The sequence below is a fragment of the Saimiri boliviensis genome, chromosome 6, assembly GCF_048565385.1.
Source record: "Saimiri boliviensis isolate mSaiBol1 chromosome 6, mSaiBol1.pri, whole genome shotgun sequence".
Taxonomy (NCBI): domain Eukaryota; kingdom Metazoa; phylum Chordata; class Mammalia; order Primates; family Cebidae; genus Saimiri; species Saimiri boliviensis.
This window is the reverse complement of record NC_133454.1, coordinates 40,693,265-40,720,037: the sequence shown is the minus strand read 5'-3', so window position 1 is coordinate 40,720,037 and position 26,773 is coordinate 40,693,265.

Here is a 26,773-nt window from a genome sequence, read left to right as displayed (position 1 = left end):
ATTATGTTACTTTTATATATTATAAAGGTAATAGTAGGTTGTATATTGGCTAAAGATGATCTCTCTGGAACAATTTTCAGAAAAATTAATAATTTTTCCAAGGAAAATTGGTAATTCCAGACTGTTCTTTTTTTCTATTACGTAAGTTGAGTCAGTGATTACTCTAAAGATAATAACATCAAATGTTTATTAAAATTTACCTAAGTTTACATAGTAATATGAACGTATTCAAGCTGATTCAATTACAGAAAGTCTGTTTTTAGAGTCTGAGCTCTAATTCATAAGACAAAATACGCTTCTACTTACAGTATAGTCATTTATTTTAGCACTCCATATTCCAAAATTCCTCAAAATCTTAAAGTAGACAACTCATACTCTTGAAAATGGCTAAATACCTCCAAATATAATTAAACTTTTAAAAATATACTTTTAAAAAATCATGATATGTTTTACCCACAAAAAAATAGACAAATAGAGTAGCTTTAATGAAGGCACTTTGAGCTGCAAGTACAGTAAGTTCTCTATCACATGTGTTTTGAAAAACACTTTGTTCCAATGTAATTTATTTATTGGGGAATAATTTGAGAATAATGCCAACTTCACATTTGTTCACATGAAATTTCACCTGCAAGAAATTCAAAGTTCATACAGAAAACTGTATCCAGCTGAACTGAACCATGTAGGAATACACAAAATACACACATGCATGACGCCTTGAATATCTCCTCTGTCGACTCACTTTGTTCACTGCACATGTTATCCTGAAAGGCTGTGGTTTGCTAACATTTTGCCTTTGTGACATTCATTCAACATCCCAAAAATACAAGTGTTCTTGGTTGAAAACACCAAACAGTACATCAGAAATGAAACCGTTAAATACTGAGAAGGAACCTGAAATAACAAAATGTTTTGAAAGAAATGGGAGAGCATATGACAGTTCTCAAGCAACAGACTTAAAGGAATCCACACTGTGGACCACCAGAGACAATGCTCGGGGAAAAAAAAAAATCTTTGATTAGAAAAACTTCATGTGCTTCAAAGTCAATTAAAATTGAAAATAAGTCCCCCAAAATTTAACGTAATGGGAAGATTGTTGAGCGTATGCATGGCAGAAGAAAGAGTCAAAAAGTCATAAACATCCTTTCTCACAATCAAATATAAAGCACTATCTGTAAACTAAGACTTTAAATAGACATTGCCAAATCCTACAGAAACAGCTCTTTTCAGTACAAGTAGTGGCTGGTTTGGTTATTTTCAAATACCACTAAAATTTTCAAAGCATTCAGCTTTTAAGCAAAGCCATGAGTAAAGATTAGAAAGCAGTAAATGTATTTCCAGTAGTGATACAAAAGTTAATTAAAGGTTATACATCATATCAAATTTTCAATTTTGATAAAATAGGTATCTAGTATAAACACATGCCTTAAAGGACTTACATTGTAAATAGCAAGAAAAAACATGCCCCAGGTTTTATGGCTACAAAAGATTACAAATGTGGTAACCTCTTTTCTACCATTTCATGATAACTCACAAGCTTCAATCTATCTGACATCTGCTTACAGAAACAAATTGCCCTCCAAGACAAAGTATAATTTTTATTGCAGCATTTATGTTTTTCTTCACCATTTGATATATATAAAAGTGGGCTATCATTTTCATTATTTTCCTATTTTTTCTTTGTATATGTCACTGATAAAATTTTTGAAGATTTTGCTCCTAACTGCATTTGCTAGCAACTATTTGTCTTTATTACATGACTTTACATAGTGCCATAAATTTTAGAAATGTATGTGTTTATGACAGCAAAACTGGGTGTAACCGAAAACCATTAATTATGAAATTAATTAAGTGCCTCTGCATAGAACCAAAGACAAGAAGGGTAACTGCAACTCATGAGAGATCTGAATTGGGTTCTAAAAATTTCTGATAAACCAAGAGGGCTCTTTGTGTCATCTTTTCAGGGTCAAATAATCTCTTTTTTCTTTCTTTTGAAAGTCTGTTTATTGTTTAGTTCCTTATAATGACTGATTCATGAGTTTTCCTAACAAGTACATGGAAAAGATGACCATTCCACCACCTCTCAGAGTAGGCAAGCTGCTATGGTTTGAATGCGATCCCTAAAGTTTATGTGTTGGATACTCAATGTTGCAGTGTTGGGAGGTGTGACTTTTAAGAGGTATTCAGGCAATGAGATCTGTACTCTCATGAATGGATTAATGCCATTATTGTAGGAGTGTTTTGTTTTGTTTTAATAAAAGGCTGAGTTTGGTCTCCTCTTGTTCACACTCTGCCTCTTTTTCCCCTTCTACCATGTGATGCCTTCCACCACGTGGTGATGCAAAAAGAAAGTGCTCATCAGATACGGGATCCTCAATCTTGAACTTCCCAGACTCCAAAAGTGTGAGCCAATGTATTTTTGTTCATGGTGAATTACCAATTCTGTGGTATTCTGTTCTAGCAGCACAAAATAGACTAATACACAAGCAGAAGAGATTGACTACTGTGTAACCAAAAGCTTTCTTAAATTCTTATGAGAGATAACCAATTTAACTAATTTCAGACTGGAAAATACTCCAAACTTATCAAGAGGTTTCATGTTTATTTACATTATAACTACATTGAATTCAATTATTAAATGAGATACTTATGAATAAGTTATGAAATGCATGATAAAAGATTGAGTTGAGTATTTGGAACTTGAAACACGTTTTTGTTCTTCACAGTAATAATTCTAGGAGTGGTGAACAAACTTTTTGTTTTATCTCATTTTGCTTAAAATGAGCCTGCCTCTATATTTTAAAAGTCATAAAATTTTAGGTAGAGGGGACCCTGATCATCTAGACAACCATTTAACTCCCAGGATTAAAACATTGAGCCCCAGAGAGGTTGTGAACTGCCAAAGGCAATGTTTGAATGACACTGTAGCTGAAGTGGCAATGCTAATATTATCCTGGGTTATGTTTTCTGGCAGCTGGTAACCAAATAGTGCAATAAAAAATAAAAATAGGAAAATGTGTCCTGATCTTATTTCAGATTTCTGGCCTTAGAGAATATTGACAATAAGCATTAAGCATATATTACTGGCTGTTAGAAAAAATATGAATACTTTCATGTTTCTGCATGGTGAAGATGTTTGAGCAACAAAAACTAGAACTTGGGTTGAAACACAAGCATGAGTTGTTAAAAAGGTGACAGAATAGAGAGGAACAGAACTCTAGAAAGATTTACCTTCTTGGAGATATGTATTTTTATTCCAAATGGGGAGAAAACCCAGAAAGGTGGAGACTTTTTAGTGACTATAAACAGGAAACATTTATATTATCAATCCTACTTCAGAGATTTATTTTTATTCCAAAGGGCAAGATCCAAGTACCTTTACCCTTTATTTTAGGCTTTATTATTTATGGAGAATTTCTTCAGGGAGACCATTATTTTCTCTCTCTCTGACGAAGAAAAAAAGAAACTACTATGTGAGCCATATGACATAAATTTCTAGATTCATAATTTTTGGTTTCTTTCCCTTGATTTGCTTATTGCTATAAGTAATATTTTTCCTTGATTTGGAATCTTATATTTGCCTTCAGGGAAATATAAATGTGAATATTCAAAATGTGTCACTGTAAAATACAATGAGGTGATCTCTAGACCTTCCTCTCAGTGAAAAAACCATAATAAGTGAAAATTATTACAGCAAAGAAACAAATCATGAATAAAAACTAGGTTAATCCCTAGCAGTCACTTTATAAGAAATATATCTTATGAGAAATAAAAAAGAGTCCTTTAAAGAGAAAGCAGTTTTCACCAGAAAATAATTTGAATCCACATATAAGAAAAAAGCTTTGGTAAAGGTAATTAGGCAATTATGAAAGATATAATTAAATATATTTTACTTATTTTTGCTGTTAATTGATTTATAAAACAATCGTATATCACAATATCCTTATAATTTATCATAAATAAATATGTATAACAATAACAGCTCAAAATGGAGAAAGTGGGATTAGAATTATATACAAATAACATTTCTATATCTTGCATGAAGTAAATGAGTGCATATATTAAGCAGATTCTGGTAAGTCAAATTGTATATAGCAAGTCTGAAAGCAATGGCTAAGAAAATACCCAAAAAGTAAAAATAATTAGAGAAATTGAAATGTTACACTAGAAAATATTCACTTAATTTAAAAATTAGTAAAGGATGAATAAAGATAAAAACTTATAGAAAACAAAAGATAAAATGGTAGGCATAAATTCACATATATATATAATAATCTAATGTAGATGAATTAGTCTAATCAAAAGGGAGAGATTGTCAGGTAAGCTAAAAAAAACTATTTACCTACATGCCGTCTATAGGACACGTACTTTAAATTGAGAAACAATTCATATTTTAAATATATTGTTGGTTGAAATTAAAAGGAAAGGAAAAAAAATAGACCATGCAAACAAGCACATGAAAACCTGAGTAGCCATAACAGTGCCAGACAAAAAAGACTGTAAAATAAAAACAACAATAAAAATAACTTACCAGAGAAAAGAAATGTATTATAATGATAAAATGACCAATCCATTAAGAAGGTAAGTATAAACACATATTCACCTAACAACAGAGATCAAAGCACATGATGCAAAAACTGACATAATTCAAGAGAGAAAGCAAAAATAGACATAATTTAAGAGAGACACACTTAATTCAACCATAATAGCTGGATACTTCACTACCCCATTTTCAGTAATAGACAGAACAACTAAAAAGACAGTCAACAAGACAACAGAAGATTTTCATAAGACTATAAACCAACTAGTCCTAGTGGACAGTTTTAAAACACTTCACCTAACAACAGCAAGATACACATGCTTCTCAAGTGCACTTCAAACATGTGGATTATTGTCAGCCTATAAAACAAATCCAATAAATGTGAAAGTATTGACATCATAAAAAGTATGTTCTCTGCCAAGAAGGTGAAAGATCTCTACAAGGAGAACTATAAAACAGTGCTAAAAAAAAAAAAAATAGAATACACAAACAAATGGACAAACATTTCATGCTTATTAATTGAAAGAATCAGTGTCATTAGAATGGTCATACTGCCCAAAGCAATCTACAAATTCAACACTATTCCTATGCTCTACAAATGTAATTTTTCACAGAATTGAAAAAAAAACCACTCTAAAATCTTTATGGAGTCAAAAAAAGAGCCTGAACAGCCAAAATAATTCTAAGCAAAAAGAACAAAGCTAGAAGCCTCACGTTATCCAACTTTATACTATAAAACTACAATAACCAAAACAGTGTAGTACTGGTATAAAAACAGACACATAGATAAATAGAACAAAATAGAAAACCTGGAAATAAAGCCACATACCTAGAGCCATCTAGTCTTTCACAAATTGACAAAAATAAGCAATGGAGAAAGCATTCCCTATTCAATAAATGGTGCTGGGATAGCTCAGTAGCCACATGCAGAAAAACAAAACTGAGCCTGTACCTTTCACCACATACAAAAATTAAGATGGAGTAAAGATTTAAATGTAAGACCTCAAACTATAAAAATTCTAGAAGAAAACCTAGGAAGCACCATTCAGGACATGGACCTTGGAAAAGAATTTATGATCAAGTCCTCAAATGCAATTGCAACAATAACCAAAAAATTGATAAGTTGGACTTAGATAAACTATCAATAAAGGAAACAGACAACCTACAGAATAGAGAAAACATTCACAAACTGTGCATCTAACAAATATCTAATATCCAGAATCTATAAAAAACTTAAAAAGTTCAACAAGAATAAAACATAACCACTTTAAAAAATGGGCAAAAAATATGAACAAACAGTTCTTCAAAGAAGAACTACAAATGGCCAAAAAACATTAGAGAATGCTTATTATCACTAATCATTAGAGAAATACAAACTAAAATCACAATGAGGTATTATTGCATAACCGTCAGAATGGCTATTATTAAAGTGAAAAAACAACAGATGCCAGCAAGGCTACAGAAAAAAAATGAACATTTGTATACTGTTGGTGGGAATGTAAATTAATTCAGCCACTGTGGAAAGCAATTTGGAAATTTCTCAAAAAACTTAGAACTGCCATTTGACTTAGCCTTCCCATTACTAGTTAAATATCCATAAGAAAACAAACCAGTCTACCAAAAAGACACAGGCATTTGTATGTTCATCATAGTACTGTTCACATTTGCAAAGACAAGGGATCAACCTAGTTGCCATCAAGGGTGGATTCAACAATCAATATGTGGAATGTAAACGCCATGGAATACTATGCAGCACTAAAAATTAACAAAATTATATCCTTTACAGCAACACAGATGCAGCTGGAAGCCACTGTCTTAAGTAAATTAATGCAGGAACAGAATTACAGCAACACAGATGCAGCTGGAAGCCACTGTCTTAAGTAAATTAATGCAGGAACAGAAAACTGCATGTTCTCACTTATAAGTGGGAGCTAAACTTTAGGTTCTTGTTGACATAAGAATGGCAACAATAGATACTAGAGCCTACTAGAGGCAGGGTGGAGGTGAAAGAGAGGCTAGAGTTACAAAACTAACTATTCAGTACTATACTCAGTACCTGGATGATGGGATCATTCATACTCCAAACCTCAGCATCTGCAATATACCCAGGTAACAAACACATACATGTATCCCTTGGATCTAAAATCAAAGTTGAAAAAAAAAGTATGCTCTTTGACCACAATAGAATAGAATGAGAAATCAATGACAAAAATAAATTGTATTTATATGTGGAAATTTTTAAAAACTCATAATAAATGGGCCAAAGAAAAAAAAAGAGAAATAGGAAAATATCTTTAGATAAATAAAAATAAAAACTCCAACATACCAAAACTTATAGAGTACAGCTAAAATAGTCCTTAGTGGAGAATGTAAATCTGCAAATGCCTATACTTAAAAAATAATACGTCAACTATGAAAGCTAACTTCCATCTTAAGAAATTGTTTAAAAGGCGAAACAATGTAAACAATGTAAAGTAAAGGAAATAATAAATATTGAGTGGTAATTAACAAAATAGACAATAGAAAGTTATGTAGAAAATTAATGAAATCAAAAGTTGGTTCCTTGATCAACAAAATTTACAACTCTTTAGCTAGACTGACAAAAAAGGAGAGGAGATTGAAATTATCAGCACTGAAAGGAAGAACATTTCAGTCATTATGAAAATTGAAAGAATTAAAAAGGAATACTATGAGCAACGATATGTCAACAAATTAGATCATTTAGATCAAAAACATGAGTTCCAGAAAAGACACAAACTACTAAACCTAACACAAGGAAATAAAAAATCTGGACACAGCAATAACAACTAATGAGATGAAATATGTAATTGTAAAACTTCCCACTAAGGAAAGCCTAGCAGTAAGTAGGCTTTCCTTTAATTGGTAAATTCTATCAGTTAAGAAAAAAATAATACCAATTCTCAAAACCTCATCTAAAACACAGAAAACAAAGGAGCACCTCCTAACTCATTTGATGAGGGTAGCACTACCCAGAAGTCAAACACATCACAAGAAAAGAAAACTATATACCAATTATCTATTACAAATATAGACACAAAAATTCTTTTAAAAATGTTAACAAACAGGGGCCGGGCATGATGGCTCACTTTGGGAGGCTAAGGTGGGTGGATCACGAGGTCAAGAGATCGAGACCATCCTGGTCAACATAGTGAAACCCTGTCTCTACTAAAAATACAAAAAATTAGCTGGGCATGGTGGCACGTACCTGTAATCCCAGCTACTCAGGATACTGAGGCAGGAGAATTGCCTGAACCCAGGAGGCGGAGGTTGCAGTGAGCCAAGATCGCGCCATTGCACTCCAGCTGGGGTAACAAAAGTGAAACTATGTCTCAAAAAAAAAAAATGTTAACCAACAAAATCTAGCCAACATAAAAAGAATTATAGACCACAATCAAATGGGATTTATTTTAAGAATTTAAGACTGGTTTATAGTGGAAAATTAACTAATATAGTCCACCATGTTAATAGAGTAAATAGTAAAAATCCACATAATTATGTCAATAGACACAGAAAAAACACTTGACTAAATCCAGTGCCCACTCATGATTAAAAACAAACAAAAACTAAGAAAACTAGACGCAGAGTCTACTTCCTCAACTTGAAAGAGGGTATCTAATAAAAACCCCTGGTAATATCATATTTAGTGGTGAAAACCTAAAGGTTTTCAAATTGAGAACCTAAGAACAGGAATAAGACAAGGATGTCTGTGCTTCTGCCAGTAGTATATTGGTCTGGGTGGTGGGAAAAATTATAGGAAAGATGTGAACCTTCTTGGAAGGCTGGAGGGTTTTGCAAAAGCTTTGGGAAAGGATTACCGCTGTAGGTGGCCACATCCTCTTACCTTGAGCTAAAAACAAAGAGCAGATAACAAAGGAATGTAGAGGAGTTTATCTAAATAGCTTGTTTATGCACATTGTCCTAAATCTTACCTTTCATCATTTGCTTGCAGGACTGCTCTCTATTCGGGGGTTAATAATGTTTATTATCCACAAATAGTGTTTGCTCTAGGCCTTTGTCTTAAATCTGTACTAAAAAAATGTAGGTGTTGCCAGCTTACAAAGGCTGCTGCTGACTTTGACAGGGTTCCCCTAGCCACACTAACAGGCAAGACTGTGTTTGTTTACTCCATTCATCTGTCACCTGGCCAGAGTCTGTGGGACAGACATGGCAGCTGGTGCGCCTGCATGATGAACGCTGCAATGGATCACAACAAAAACATTGAAAATGAAGAATAGACTGCACAGTCAGTAAGTCAGCAAGTCATTGGTGCCCACTCGGGATTTCCAACTTCGAGGGAACTGTTTAAACTAGGGTTTCATCATGGGACAACAGTTATCAGCACAACACAAACAGTATATAAAAGTATTGAGACAGCTGATTAAAGCTAGCAGAGCCTCACTTCCACAGGCTCAACTGAGGGACCTAATGCAAACTGTTGTTTCCCATAACCCTGTTCATGGAAGAAGGAATGCTAGACAATGAGCTCTGGGAACAAGTGGGGAGAAATCTTAAATGTATTCATGCATAAGAGCAATGGGTCCCAGTAACATCTTAAATGTTATGGGCCTTAGTCAGGGCTGCTTTGGTCACACTCTACACAGAAGAGCCCAAAAAGGCAAGAGAAGAGAAACTATCACCTACCTTACTGCCTCATCCCCCTCACTCAGCCATTATTACTGAGTAAAAGTGCCACATAAGAAACAACAATATCCCCTGAGCCCCCCTACCCAAGTAAATTGGAAAAAATACAAGGGATATGCTATAGCTATAGGACCCCGTCTTAGGCAAGCGGAATTAGAAGGGGAACTCTCGGCCTGCCCAGTAGTGGAAAATAGACAAGGCAATCAGGCATATGAACCCATTACTTTTGACACTTATAAAGAGGTAAGAAAAAGCTTTGGAGAAAACAGAGCCACTAGCCTATTTACAAAAGGATTAATTGAGATCATAGCAGACAACTTCCATATGAGTCCATGGGTCTGGTCAGTGCTAGCTAAAACAACTTTAAACGCCAGTCAATACCTCCTCCGGAGGGCAGAATTTTATCAATTATGTGAAGAGCAAACATTTTTCTAATAACGGCCAATGTTATAATTCCCCTACCCCTGATGTGGCTCTCTCAAAATCCTATTTGGGTGGAACAGTAGCTTTTAAAGGGAGAGAGATTACTACAAGCCTAAAATTAGCTGAGGAGCAATTAACAGCTGGTCATATAGAACCATCTAACAGCCCTTGGAATTCCCATCTTTGTCATTCCCAGAAAGTCTGGCAAATGGAGACTGTTGCATGACTTACAGGCTATCAATGCTAATTTGCTACCTATGAGGCCCCTTCAATAGGGGCTCCTTTCCCATGCAGCAATCCCTCAAAATTGGCCTATAGTCATTATAGACCTAAAAGACTGCTTTTATACTTTTCCCCTTGCAGAACAAGACAGAGAAAAATTTGCATTTATAATACCAGCTATCAATAATGAAAGGCCACCTCACCGATTTCACTGGAAAGTGCTTCCTCAAACAATGCTGAACAGTCCTACCATGTGTCAGTATTATGTAAATCAGGCTTTGTTCCCCAGGAGAAAACAATTTCCTAATTGCAAGATTATTTATTTTATGGGTGATATTTAATTAGCAGAACCAACAAAGCCAGTACTTTTATGTTTATATGCCTCTGTCCAACGGAATACACAGTTAAGAGGTTTAATCATACCACCTGAAAAAGTATGAATGTCCTCTTCTTGGAAATATCTTAGATACATACAAACTTCCTGGTCGGTAAGACCTCAGAAGGTTAAATTAAATACTAGCAACTTACATATCTTAAATGATTATCAAAAATTACTGGGCAATATTAACTATCTTTGCCCCACCTTGGGCATAACTACTGATAAGTGGCAAAACTGTTTTCTACCTTAAAAGGAAATACAGTCTTAGATTCTCCCAGGTATTTAACCCCAGCAGCAAAAAAGGAAATTGAGGAAGTAGAGCAATCTATTTCCAGAGGCAACAAGATTGCATAGACCCAAAATATTCAGTTCAATTGTTTGTTTTTCCTGCTAAACATTCCCCAACAGGATTACTAGGACAGATGACTCGAGGGCTATGCTTCCTAGAATGGGTATTTTGCTCATATACCAGGACTAAAACACTATCTCCCTATATCTGGCTAGTTAGTAAAGTCATCTATATGGGCCACAGACAATGCAATCTGTTGCTAGATTCTGACCCTGATGTCATACGAATTCCCTTGAGTAAAAAGCAATTCAAAGTAGTATTGCCACTATCTCTAGATTTTCAGATAGCACTCTCTGCTATGCAGGCCATACAGAGCTTGTCCTTCATGCTGACAAACTACTTCAGTTCTTACCTCAGACTCCTGTAGTTTTGTCTACAAATGTAGTTCACTCCACTCTTAAAAATATGCTCAGAAAACAAAAAAGGGGAATATGAGTAAAGACCCTGACCCTGCAACACTACTAGCACAAGCCTTATTTACCCTTAATTTCTTAAATTTAGATGACAAATTTCAAGCAGCTACAGAAAAGCACTTTGCTAAAACCTCTCAAGACATAAAACCCACAGTTTTATGGAAAGATGTAAATAGTAATGTATGGTATGATCCAAATGATTTGCTTACATGAGGAAGAGGTTATGCTTGTATTCACACCCTCTCAGATTCTCTTTGGATTCCAACATGATGCATCAAACCATACTATGACATGGCTAGGACAAAACTTGGTTCCAGAAATGAAGAAAATGACCCTGCAGGACCCACAACTCCAGATGACACAAGCCCCAAACATCACCTGTGGGATGCTGAAGAAGATGACTCAGGAGGCTAAGTAAATCCTGCTCTGGACACAGACACTATTCACTCCTGATAATTTGCTCCTTTTTAATTCTCTCACTTTGCCTGCTACTGTACCTGCTATACTCTATTGAGCCCATCTTCCAAATCCTTTTTGGAGGGTGAGTTGGCATGCAAAAAATTACATTGATTACAGTGTGTTTTGGAGCTGGTTCTGTTTGACTGTGTGCATATGATAATGCAGGGTTGAGCCAGAGCCTGGAAATGTCATTCTAGATCTCACTAACTACTGGACTCAGTGTTTTAATCTCTTGGTGGAAACTTTCAGTTGCTTCACTCTGTATTGGAGGGTTTTTTTGTTCTACATCATTTATGTTGTATTACAATGTATGTAGAAACAGTAACCTGTGAACTATGCTTTTCCATAACTTTTAAAAAAGGTATATATCTAAATGAATGCAATGTGCATAAATATTTTTTAATATTTTTAATATTAAAAATTTTTAATATTTTAATTTTTTAATATTTAGTTTATCTAAATAGCTTGTTTACTCATGTTATACTAAAACTGATCTTTGATCATCCACACACAGGACTGCTCTCTACTCGGGGGGTCAACACTGTTTATTACCCATAAACTGTTTTTGCTCTAGGTCTCTGTCATGACATCTGTACTAAATAAATGCAAGTGTTACCAGCTGCTACTGACTCTGGCAGGGGTCCCCTAGTCATGTGACAGGCAAGTCTGTGTCTGCATACTCTGTTCATTTGTCACCCAGCCAGAGTCTGTGGGACAGACTCAGCATCTTCCTATTCTATTTAACCTTGTACTGGGGGTTCTAGCCAGGACAGTTAGACAAATAAGTGAAATAGAAGACATCCAGATTGAAAAGATAAAAGTAAATGAAATAGGAAAAGTAAAAAAGTGAAGGGAGAAGACAATGGAATATTATTCAATGCCAAAAATAAATGAACTATGAAAAAACACAGAGGAAACATAAGTAAACATTACTTACTATGTGAAAGAAACCAATCTGAAAAGGCTACATACTATGTAATTCCAAGTATATAAATCTCTTGAAAAGTCAAAACTATGGAGACAGTAAAACAATCAGTGATGGTGAGGAGATAGAGTGAACAGGAATAAACAGACAGACCACAGAGAATATTTGGTCATTGAAACCACTCTATATACTGTAATAGTAAATACACATAATTATATATTTGTCCAAACCCATAGAATTTACAACCCCAAGAGTGACCGCTAAGATTCTGGGGATAATAATGTGCCAATGTAAGTTCAAGTTGCAATAAATGTACCACTTTGGTGAGGGATATTGAAAGTGGGGAAAGCCATGCATGTGTAGGGGCAGGAGTTACATAAAATATCTCTTTACCTTCCACATGGTTTGGCAGCAAATATAAACTGCTCTAAAAGTTGTCTTATTTTAAAAAACATGAAAAAAGTATTTGAATAGATGGTTCTCCAAAAAGTTATACAAATGTCTAATAACCAGAAGAAAAGATACTCAACATCATTAGTCATCAGAGAAATGTCAATCAAAACTATAATGAGATACCAGTTGACACCCAGTAGGATGATTATCATAAAAAAGACAGATAATAGCAGTTGTTGTCAAGAAGTCAGTGAAGAAATTGGAACCCTCACACACTGTGGAAAGTAAAATGCTGTAGCCACTTTGAAAAACACTTTAGTAGTGCATTAGAAAGTTAAACAGATTTACCATATAACCAGCAATTCCATTTCTAGGTACATAGCCAAGATAACTGAAATCATATGTCTGCACAAATACTTGTACATGGTTGTTTATTGTAGGATTCATAAAAGCCAAATAGTGAAAGAAACTCAAATGTCCAGGGATAAACAAAATATGATCTATCCATACAATGGTATTTTTTTTCAGCCCTAGAAAGGAATAAAGTACTGATACACACTATGACATGGATCAACCTTAAATATGTTATGCCAACTGAAAGAATGTCATCATAAAAATCCCTGTTGTGTGAGTCCATTAATATAAAATGTACAGAATAGACAATGTATGGAGACAGAAAATACATTTGTGATTGCCTATAGCTGGGGACTGTGGGGGAAATGAGGAATGTCTGTTAATGGATACAGAAGATGAGGTACCCCGAGTTAATTTCACACAGTCAGTTGTAATTTCACAGACCACACGGTTGAGAATTAGGGGAAATGTGGTTCCCAAAAAGAAAACTTAAGTGTGTTTTGTTGGAGGAAACAAAATTACTAAAGCTAAGCAGGAATTAGCTAGGCAAACAGAATGGGAGAAATGAAATGGAAAAACTCGGGAGAGTCTATTTTATGCAAGTCCTGGTAAGGTATGTTAATTGGCTTAGGTTTTATCCTAAAAAGCATTTTCTATAAATAGCTGTCAATATGAAAATGGAGTGTTCAGATTTGTATTTCAGATAATTTATTTTGGCTACTTCTCTTAATTTATTTCAAGCTTCTCCTTAACCTTCTGAAGTCCCATTCCCACTCTTTAAAATCTCTAAGTTATTTTACAATAACTCATAAGCTACTAATAATAGAGACTGAATTCAGGCTAAAGACAGAGAAGGATCACATAGTGGGATAAGTATAAGCCAGTAAATCAGGGGCCACCTGTGCTTCCAAAGGAACTTTAATGAAATGGAGCATGTTTTCTCCAAACAGTAAGATCAATTTATCAATCATCCATCTACTACATTCCAGACACTGTCCTAAGCACTGTGAGGATACAAAGATGAATAGAACACTATTCCCACTTTCAGAAATTTAATGCACTTCGAGGGGAGAAAAACACATATAACTCCAATAAATGTTAGTCTATGAATGCTACTAGCAAGAGGCTTTAGTTTCCATGAGGTCACAAACTGACCTTGTTCAGCAGGGGTCCCTAGTACCTAAAATGTTTCCTAGCACATAATAGGCATTCAGCAATTATACTTTTAATGGATGTGTGAGAAGGTGATATAAATTCAGTGCAATGGTAGTTTAGAGATGATTATTTCTGGCTGTAGAGGCAAAGCTATTTGGAAATAGGTAGCTTTTGCCTAGATCTTGAAAGATTGGTATTAATATCATTTAACAAGAGAATCAGCTAGATGAAGAATGTGTGAGACCCTTCCAGGAAGAAGAAGCAACAAAATTACAACCAAAGACAAGGTGGCAGGAAAATAAAATGATACTTATTTAACAGAGAATTGAATGGTCTAGGTTAGGATAGATAGAAAGCACTGGAAAAAGGGCTAGAAAGGCCAAATATTGGCTTTTTTTCTTTCTTTCTTTTTAAGACAAGTTCTTGCTATGTTGCACAGGGTGGAGTACAGTTGCTATTCAGAGGTGTGGTCACAATACACTACTATTGGTCTCACGAAGTCCTCCTGCCTCAGCCTCTGGAGTGGTTGGCACTACAGGTATACACCACTTTGTCTCGCTATGGGTCTTTTTGTGGGGGAAGGAAGCAATAATGTACTACCTGGCTAAAAAGTTTAAAGAGCCTGAATGAGGTAAGTATGGATCAAGTAAAACAGTGTGTTTCCTCTTCTGTATTATTCTGGAGAGACAGTGGTTGCAGGGGATTGGCACTGGGAATAGGAAACAGAAAAAGAGCTAAGCTGTCCAAAAATAACTATAACCTACAGGAATTATATTATGTTTTCCTTAAACTACAGGTGTTTGTCCTAATAAAAATCAATGACAATTGTTATTTTTCTATAGATCAAACATGCTAAACAGGAACATTTCCCTATTCCAATAAGCTTTGTAAAAAAATCATTACAACAAATAAAAATGAAAAGTGAGTTATTGAAAGCCTTTTCCCCAAGATTTAATAATACATTAACATGTGAATAAAACATGTTTCTAAAGATGAAAATATAATTACTTTTATTTTGAAAGAATGACTAAAAGCATTATCTCTTTACCTTAAATATTTATGTTAATTTAGTTTATTATCTTATTAAATATTTTAACAAATTCCTCAATGCAGGTTAATTCTAAAGCTACAGGTGTACAATTTAAATAACTAAAAGAGCTATTGTCACTTATGCTGATTATAAGTAGATGTCACCATTTTTAAATGAACACTTTAATCATCATAATTGTGTTAGTGATTTTGCTACTTATTGCCTGAAGTGCTTAAGTTGAAGATAGTTAGCCATGCCTTAGGGGTCTAGTGTAGTGCTATAAAGAGGAAAATAACTGAAAGCCTGATTACTGGAATAAGTCAGGGACTTGCTTATGTATTGAACATAGCAGTACGTCACAGATATATTTCAAATTTAACCACCAACTTTCATTAGTTTTAGTCTTCTAGGCTTACAAATTAAATATAATAGTGATGAGATATTTGACAAAATAATGTCTTTTTCAAAATACGTTTACACTGCATCATTCTGGTGCATTTTGTATGAGTCTAGTGTGGGGATGCCCTGAATTACTGATGCCACAATAATCACTCAGTTATGGGACAGGGAATACCTCATCTCCCAAAATAAAAAAGGTGACTCCAGGCATAATTAGGAATTATTAATTGTTTTGGATGAACAAGTACCCTAAGGCTGACCCAAAAGCCATTAAGCAAATTCAAAAGCAATTATGTTAGGCTATTATTTCATTGAGGTTGCGTAGTCATAGTCATTATTTCATTGATGTTTCTTAAGGAGTGGCAAGGGATAACAAGATTCAAAATAGCCTTGACAGAACTTGATAAGAAGGAAACTATTTGAACTATTTGAACTGAATCTCAGGTTTTTTTAATTGGTTTCTATGACCAACCGTCCTAAAATCCACATTTTTTTTTTTTTTTTTTTGAGACGGAGTCTTGCTCCTGTTGCCCTGGCAGGCATGAAGTGGCACAATCTTGGGTCACTGCAACCTCTGCCTCCTGGGTTCAAGTGACTCTCCGGTCTCAGCCTCCAGAACAGCAGGGATTACAGGTGCCCACCACCTTACCCAGCTAATTTTTGTATTTTTAGTAGAGACGGGATTTCTCCATGTTGGCCAGGCTGTCTTGAATCTCTAACCTCAGGTAATCCACCCACCTCAGCCTCCCATAGTACTAAGATTACAGATGTGAACCACCATGCTGGCCAAAATCTGAATTTTTTAAAGTTTCCTAATTCCCTAAAACTGGTTAATAGAATCACTACACAAATGCCAGTAACTGTCAATGTTAAAGAAAATTATTTTTAAAACGTCATCTTAAGTTACTTCATTTGGAGGGTGCACATTCAGGTGTACTTTGTCAGGGTACTTTTGTATAAATAAAAATTTAAAATAAGAGACTTAATTTCCCCATTGAGATAAAGAAAGAGACGTCTTCATCCTCATTTTTCTTAGAGCATTTACTTTAGAAACCTTATCATTGTAAGTACATTCTCCTCTCTTTGAAATGTATAAAAATTATTTTGAAAACTCGATAGGTATATTGTGAACTTTATAACTCAGGAATATCCTTCAGAGCCTGGAAGCCATCTTTTTGAAATGTTGATTTGGTTTGGCTCTGTGTCCCCACTCAAATAGCACCTTGAATTGTAATTGTCATAATCCCCCAAGGGCAGGACCAGGTGGAGGTAATTCGTTCATGGGGGTGGTTTTCCGCCATGCTCTTCTTGTAATAATGAGTGAGTTTCAGGAGATCTGATGGTTTTACAAGTATCTGGCATATCCACTGCTTGCACTCAATCCATCCTGCTGCCCTGTGAAGAAGGTACCTGCTTCTCCTTTGCCTTCCACCATGATAGTAACTTTCCTGAGGCCTCCCAAACAATGCAGAACTGTGAATTAATTAAACCTCTTTCCTTTATAAATTACCCAGTGTCAGGTATTCCTCCGTAGCAGCATGAGAACAGACTAATGTAAATGGTAACATCAAGGAAGATAGTGTTCCTATCTTCCACTGTCTGTGGAAGAATCGAGTCTAACTTTTGTGGACACCTTGCTCCAATTTGCAAACCTATGTACTGTCATAAAGGCATATGGTTTTGTTAGTTCATTTGTTCCTCTAGATATAGGCAATATGTTAACACAGATGGTCACCCCAGTTACAAGGTAAAGTTAGAATGAACTGTGTGACAAAAGGTGCTGTCTTCTTGACAACTAGTTATTGTTCATCTTGAAAATGTATATAATGGGCTACTTGATTATATAAGGGGTAGAGATTCCTTTCTGTCTTTGCAATCTCTTAATGGATTGCCTGTGATGTGCATTATATTCTGGTGTAATGCTTTTTCATGATACAAGTGTTCTCTTTCTCTACTGTCTTTGTGGAGAGAATTTCTGGTTTGAGAGACAATTTTGTTTTTAATTATATTTCTTCAACACTTGCAAGCCCAAAGCCTTTCCAGGTAACATGGATATATGAAATACACTGGTATAAGGATGTGTCAATGGTAGTGACTATGGGAAATGTGTCACTGTTAATGGCATGAAAATTCCATTTTTTAACACTAGCCAATATAAACAAAATTTTAGATTATAGACTTAGTTATGTATGTCAAATATAGACTGATGGTTTGCAGTATTGCTTTATGTGTTAGCTGTGTTTTTTTAAAAATTTATATGTATATACATATATAAAAACCCATAAACTGTTTTTTTACATATATGTATATTTTATATCATTTTAGGTTTCAGGGTATATGTGAGGAACAAGGAGGATTGTTGCATAGGTACATACATGGCAATGTGGTTTGCTGCCTTCCTCCCCATCACCTATAGCTGGCATTTCTCCCATGTTATCCCTCCCCAACTCCCCATCCCCTACTGTACCTCCCCTAGTTCCCCCCAACAGACCTCAGTGTGTGCTGCTCCCCTCCCTGTGTCCATGTGTTCTCATTGTTCAACACCCGCCTATGAGTGAGAACATGTGGTGTTTCATTTTCTGTTCTTGTGTCAGTTTGCTGAGAATGATGGTTTCCAGATTCATTCATGTCCCTACAAAGGACATGAACTCATTATTTTTGATGGCTGCATAGTATTCCACGGTGTATATGTGCCACATTTTCCCTGTCCAGTCTATCATCAATGGGCATTTGGGTTGGTTCCAAGTCTTTGCTATTGTGAACAGTGCTGCAATGAACATTGGTATGCATGTGTCCTTATAATAGAATAATTTATAATCCTTTGGATATATGCCCAGTAATGGGATTGCTGTGTCAAATGGAATTTCTATTTCTAGGTCCTCAAGGAATCGCCACACTGTCTTCCACAATGGTTGAACTAATTTACACTCCTATCAACAGTGTAAAAGTGTTCCTATTTCTCCACATCCTCTCCAGCATCTGTTGTCTCCAAATTTTTTAATGATGGCCACTCTAACTGGCATGAGATGGTATCTCAACGTAGTTTTGATTTGCACTTCTCTAATGACCAGTGATGATCAACATTTTTTCATATGTTTGTTGGCGTCATATATGTCTTGTTTTGTAAAGTGTCTGTTCACATCCTTTGCCCATTTTTGAATGGGTTTGTTTGTTTTTTTCTTGTAAATCTGTTTTAGTTCTTTGTAGATTCTGGATATTAGCCCTTTGTCAGATGGATAGATTGCAAAAATATTTTCTCATTCTGTTAGTTGCCAATTCACTCCTATGATTGTTTCTTTTGCGGTGCAGAAGCTCTGGAGTTTAATTAGGTCCCATTTGTCTATTTTGGCTTTTGCTGCCAATGCTTTTGGTGTTTTAGTCATGAAGTCCTTGCCTATGCCTATGTCCTGAATGGTTCACAAACTGTTTTTAATTTAAATAAATTGGTCGTCAGATATGTTGGGGGCAGCCACTTTTGCAGTTTCATCTTTTTGTAATGGCAATCCAGCAGTACCAAAATTATCTCATCTGTAAATTCAGATTTCTCTCTGTATATTAAACTATTAGAAACTCATTATTTAGTATACAGTGGTAAGAAACTTCCTGTCATACCATATCCTCTGCCTTCATTAAGGACCATTATGATAGACTCACCACACGAAAGCACCCTGTCAACTAGACTTGTTCCAGGAAATGGCCAGCCAAAGAAAATCTTCAATCTCTAACACTGAATAAGACTTCCTATTTTGAAATATGCTTAAAATACCAGCTCACCCACTTCTAGTATACCAACTAGTCTCAAATATACATGAATAAGTCTCTGCTTCCACATCTGACTTTAGTATAATGCTGACCAATTAGAGACTCTTTCATTATGTTTTTCTTTCTTACCATGTAAAATTTACTCTCTCACATCCTTGAGTCTCTGCTGAAATGAAAGTGATGACTAATAGGTTCTTAGCCGCACATTTATGAATAATCAGCTTGTGTTAATTTTAACTTCGGCTCAGTTTTGTATTTGATAGGGTATGATGTATATTTTCTTGTTTCTATGCTACATAATGTAAAGGCTTTCGATAGGTGAGAGTGTATATGCTTAACATTTTTACTCCCTGACACTGTCTGGCATACTGTGAGATCCAAATTATATTGACAGGACAGATTCATGTATCTTAATAAAGCTGTTAGTTAAAAAAGAATCTTCAATTTCAATGGTAGTGTGTTTTATGGAAGTAAACAAAGACCATCTGAATGAGACAAGCAAAGTTTATTTACTCAGAGTTTTTAATAGCAAAGGAATCAGCCATCATTGCTTGCATTTTGGCAGACTCAAAGTGTTCCAGAGAAGTGGAAGCTTGGTAGTTGAAAAAAGGGAAGGCTTCGGCTGTTATTCCCTGATTGGAGGTTGTTGGTGAAAGGAAGCTGTAGGTGGCTAACTAGAAGTGAAGCATTCAATGGGATTGGTTAAAGGTGCATAACTGGCTTTCTCTAGTTGGTCCTAAGTTGGAAGCAGGGATAAAAATTATTTGTCAGTTATTAATCAAGGCCTGGTCATTTTGGATCAATTGTTAACAGGAGTTATTCTTTGGCTTCCTGGATTAATTGTTAGAGATAACAGTCTGACGTCCTACAAGTCAAATGTACAGAATGCTGGCATCCTGTGCTGGTAGCTACAAACTGAATTAGGGTTCTATTTTTCTGTATGGTCTGGCCCTTGCTCATTTGTATATTCTGTCTCTCAATTCCTTCAATAGCATCCTAGAAAATACTCTATTGTTAGTTCATTCTTCTTAATGAGCAGATCTAATCTTCCTTATCCAATTCTAAAAGCTTTAGGGATCCTTATTACCTAACAAGAAAAGTCAAAATCCCTTAGCATGGCACAATCCCAATTCAAACCATCTTCTCGGCCTTTATAGCCTGCTCTTCTCTTCCATGCTTCCAGCACTGTAAGCAAACTAGAGTCCTTTCTATTGCAAAATATAACCATGCTTTCTGGCTTTTGTGCCTTCAAATCAGCTCTTTTCTTATTTTCTGATCTCTGCTCCATCCACTTTCCATCTCTGCCAATTCCTAGCCTACAATCCCTAAAGGTCAAATAGAAACATATTTTCCTTTTCTAAACATTCCATAAAACTTCACTTTACATGTTTTTGAGAGTATAGCACTATGTAACTATAATAGGTATATATTGCTTTTATCTATGTTAGAAAAATTATCTAAACCTTGAAAATAAGGAAAAATATGAATAGCACATTTTTTCAATGTTATATAAAAGCAAATCATTGTTCATGAGAATGTACATGATTACCTCACTATTTAAGACTTAAGAAAGGGAAATTAGATTTTTAAACTGAATTTTAAAAAGTTAAATTTTAACTTGTAGACTTTTTTTAGAAAGACAAAAATAATTTTTCTCTGGTATGATATATAATCCCAAATTTTTATTTCTCTTTCTATGAGTTTTGTCTCTAACCTGGTTATCTCAATATAATACTACTTAGAAACAACTACTTTTCAAATGTTCTTTGTATCAATTAAAACTTCTTACTTGTTCCATCATTAAGTACTAGAATACAATTTTTGTCATGTGTACATTTTATATATTCATGAGTCATGCTTTTACCCATTTGGAAGTTATAATTTGATATGTGTGTTAAAAACACTGTTAGGAGAGTGAACTATTCTGTATGTAATTAGAATGATGGCTACATGTCCAGCATTTGTCCAAACTCATAGAATGTACAACACCAAGTGTCAACCCTAATGTGAACTATGGAGTCTGGGGGATATGGTATGTCACTGTTGACTCATCAATTGTAACAAATGAACCATTCTGGTGGGAGATATTGATAATGGGAAAGACTATACATGCATAGTTACCAAGGTTGCATGAAAATCCTGTGCCGCCTTCTTCATTTTGTTGTAAACCTAAAACTGCTCTAAAAAAAAATAATTGAAAGCAAAACAAAACATAACATCTTTAGATGTGCTTTAACTTTTTTCCATTGTTTATTTCCTCAGAGGTCTCATTCCATTGCATTATATGTAACATATGTTCCACACATGTTTTATAAATGGCCTCTCCAATTTTGGTTAATAATGAACCCAAAGAAACATTTGTTTTTTAAGAACCAGAATATAATCTTATATCTTTAGTGAAAACTAATGTTTCCGTGAGGTTTATTATTATTATTATTATTATTATTATTATTAAGTAATCATTGGTATTTGGATCACCATATAAGTCGATTGACATGTGTAAGTGAACTGTATGTTTACTTATATCATCAGATTACAACCAATTTGTATTATTAATAAAAAAATGCAAAGCCCAAAAATAAACCTTAACCTCAATGAAAAAGTCAAATAACCTCTTAGAACTCCACATTATCAGGTGGCATTACTCAGCCATAGACACCTTTATAAACTCAAAACCTGTAATTTGGCCTGCAATAGCACTTGAAAGGGATTTAATTCCTTGATGCCAACACAAACAATTTCAAAGTGAAGTCTTCTACCTATGTAGAAAGTTACATATGGGAGATCTTAAATTGCTTGACAGAAACAAACCCATGTCCTAGATAAAAAGTCAGTGGGTTTTAAGAAGAAAAAGGCAACACTACTAAGAGATTACATGAGAGATAGATAATGAGTTATCTCAAGCTTTAAAATTAACATATAATCTACAGCAAATAAATATACTTGTGAAATAGCTCTATCCAAAAGAAATCCATCTCAAGTAAATTCCAGAAGTAATATTTGAAAAGGATAACACATCATTCCCAGTAAGCTTTATCTAAAGAACAAAAAGCTGTTTTAACACTCAAAAATCAGTGTAATTCACCATATTAATAAAAATAAAAAAGATGAGCTACATGATTATCCTAATAGATGCATATAAAGCAACTAACAAAATTCCAAACCTATACATAAGAAGAATTTTGACTAGAGTAAGATTAGAGAGGGACTTCTTCAATCTGATAAAGGGAACTTATGAAAAACCTACAGTTAACAGCCTACTTAATGGCAAAATATTGAACTCTTTCCCAATATCAGAAACAAATCAATGCTTGCCATTCTCACTACTTCTGTTCAACATCGTACTAGAAGTTTTTTATGTAAAAAAAAAAAATCTAAACTATCTAAAAACAGCTACTAGGCCTAATAAATAGACTAAGCAGGGTCACAAGAGACAAGGTTAACATTCCAAAACCAACTGTATTTTTTACATACTAGCAGAAAACAGGAAAAAAAGTTAAAAATTTAAGATCTATGATAGAATTAAAAAAACAAGTTGCTTAGACATTCTAAATTTATGAATGTTTCAGAGAATTTTGTCTTAATGATCTACATGAATGGTATACTTTGGGCAGTATATTTTATACACTATCTACTTTAATCTTCAAAACAACTTTATGAGGTGGATGATGTTTTTCCTACAGTACCTGTCAAAATGACATAGCTATAAAGAGACAGAGATGGGGTTAACTCTGTGTTCAGGAAGTAACTCTAAATCCATCATATTCCTATTACACACACCTTAGGAAAAACCACAAAATATTATATTAGTCCATCAATATTCTAATGAATCATTTTCCCATAGATATCAGTAGGCTTAAAGTCATTTTGATAAAATGTGTATATATCAAAGTACTTTTATTCATTACAAATAAATGTTGTTAAGGCTAAGAGAGACTGATTTAGAAAAATAGTAAAACAATTTTAAAAAAATGAAAATGGTAGCAATTACTATAAAATTACATCGAAATATTGGGATAAAAAGATATAGATTTTCAATATGCTTAGTTTTTTAATGTCTTGAAATGTTCAAAATGTCCAGTCACCTGGAATTAAAATGGAACATTAAAAAATACACGTGGAAAAAAAATAACTATTGCTGCCTTGGCAGTTTCATCTACTACTTTGGTAAATTTCTGGAAGGACTCACACAACTCAACATAAAGTTATACTCATGGCTAAGATTTATTACAGCAAAGACTGCAGGGCAAGAACAGCAGGAAAAGGATGTACATGATAAGTCACATAGTGGCTTTCTTGCCCTCCCTCTGCATGGATTGCACAGACATTTCTTTCTCCTCAGCTGTGAATTGCAGGAACAAGTAGGAGATGCCCTTGCCCAGTAAAACCTTTTAAAGGTAGCTGGTCACACAGCTACCACATGACCAACCATCGTGCAGACTCCAAAACAGGTGCATATAATGGATCTTCATGTTCACTCTCAACGTGCTGACAACCTCCTTCATCGTGAGCCACTGCTTCTATACTTATAGAATAACATCACTACACAGTAACTATGTGAATATTTCAGCAATTTAGTTCTCAGGACTTGGACAAGTATCATCACCATGGCTGCAGTGATAATTAAGAACTGAATGAAATAGACTGCTACATTAATTCTTTCCATGCTGTTGCATAAGCTGATTAATAAGAAGGTTGGGAGGAATTGGCCTGGGATTCTGTTAAATGCTTTTCTTGAAAGAGAAGAAAGTTCAGCAAATAATGGATCAGGCTAACAGACTAGCCTATTCAAGATTCTAAGGTTATGAAACAAACTTTAATGTGGTTTTACTGATTCAGCAACATGACAAGCAGTAATGAGACTTTTAAGTAGAATAAACCTGTCTCCACTAGGGGTGAAGATACAGAGAGAAACACTGGGTCATGAATAAAGTACAACAAAAAAGGCTAAGTTCCAATTTTTTTTTTCCTAGTTATCAGCTAGCTAGCCAGATAGATTGACAAATAAACAAATAGATAGACCATGTTGGTTACCTTGAGAACTTATGAAAGTAAATGTGTGTGTTATAAGAATCAAAATAGTGTATCACTATATTTCATATATTCTTATATACATTACACTAATTCAATATTAATATTAAGGTAGTGAATTACCTTACACTAATTCAATATACTTGGTAAACTGATGCATTCTGAGCAAATGAATATGTTAATATACATATTTTTTTCAAAAATCAGTTTGTTTCTGTATTTATAACAATGTAAACAGCTCCTAAAATTTTTACAAGAAGGCCATTCATCATATGGCCCATATATATGCATTCATTTTGTGCTCTAGGGAATGCCATAATCAAAACATTGCCATTTAGGGAAAAGGACCAAGTTCCACTGCAGATCATAGTTAATGAACAACAGCTGCAGACAACAGTCTGCAACTGCATCCAAGCAAAGAGTGAAGTAGCAGAAGTAGGACTCTGACTACATCACAAATTTGCTGCTAAAAACAAAGCTAAGATAAAAACGTGGAATGTTATATTTAACATAACTAAAGAAATTCTTAAAGCATGTATACACTTGATATTTACTTAGAAGTATACATGAGTTTAGCACTAGAGGAAGTATAATCAATTCAAGCTGTTTGCTTGAATTAAATTGATTTTATTCATTAGTCATGGTCTAGTGAGTGATAATATTATTCCACATTAAATGTAGGCACGTGTAAAAAATCAGCTCTTATTTCAAGTAGTTAATATACATTATTGAATGAAGATAATATAAAGTAAAAAGGAAACAAATAAATATAACCAATAAAATAACGTTTAGTAAGTTTTATGAATATGAATATATTGAGATAAAACTATAAATAACTTGGAATATGTTGATTGGAAGCAATTATATCACATAAAGAAAATGGGGCTGGGCGTGATGGCTCACACTTGTAATCTCAACACTTTGGGAGGCTGAGGTGGGCAGACTGCATCAGCCAAGGAGTTTGAAACAAGCCTGGAGAATGTAACAAGACCTCGTTTCTATCTTCAAAAATAGATAATTTTTTTAAGCTATGAATCAAAAATTTATTAATATATGTGATAAATATTCACTCAGTGCTTAATATAAGGTCCTATGCTAGATTCTGTGAAGAATTAAAGTATGTCATAGTTTCTGTTCCCAAGAGAGATGTATGTAATTTTAATATATGATACAATACAATAATACAAGAGGATTAACAAAGTTCCATGAGTTTTTGAAAAGAAAAGAAGTGGTTTTTAGAGATGGGAGGTAAAGTTTTATGAAGGTGATAGCCTTAAAGCAGGGTCTTAAAGGATTAATAAAGTCATTTCATTTCATAGATACTTATGGAATGTCAATTTTTCATTGGATGAATAAACTTGATTTTCTGTAGACTGTGTTTAAAACAATTTGTTCAAAGCCATCAAACAACTGAAGAGTAAAGAAAAGATTTGAGATAGAAGGCAATTTTATCTTCAGAGTGCCTACTTTAATCACCCCCTAACAATAGCTGTAATAATTGAGAGAAAACATATAGATGCACAAAAGAGGACACTGGTTACTCCTATAGAAAGTGAAAAAAAAAAAAAAAAAAAAAAAACAGAAAAAAAAAACCCCACGACTATTTTAAATATAATATGGAACAAAAAGTTCATATATGATTAGAGACATAAAATCTGATAACAAAAGTATATATGAATAATCTATTAAAATTTAGAAACGGACATCAGGATACACAGAGATGGTATGCAACTTTTTTCTTTCCTTTTTTTGTTTTTTTTACACCATGATCAAATCTAGAAAGACAATATATATTTATGGATTATACTTTTTCATTTAAAATGGAAACAGTTTGGTTGAGTGGAATAAGATAAAATCTTTACACTTGTTATTTAAATTACCTGTTTTATTATAAACAAGAATGCCAATGAGAAAATTGGTTCAAGACAAATGTTAATATTAAAGAATATTTTGAAAATAGAAATGAAGAGGTAGCTTTCTAATTTTGAATGTGGAAATATATTTTCTGGTTGCATCATCTTCTGGGTCTATCACATGTGGTGTTTGCCATGGTTGCATGAAGACCAGATTGGGGGACCATCAAGAGAGAATTCTGATGACAAACCAAGATTGAGAGGTTGAGCGGTTGTTGGAACTCAGCAACAGATTATGAGAACTGATAGACTAAGGTTCCAACAACCCTAGGATAATATTTACAAAAAGGGAAGTGAAGAGTGAAAAAGGCTGCACAGAAGTATAGTGAGTGGGGAACAGGAAGATGTTTGACTTCTAGTTTAGGTT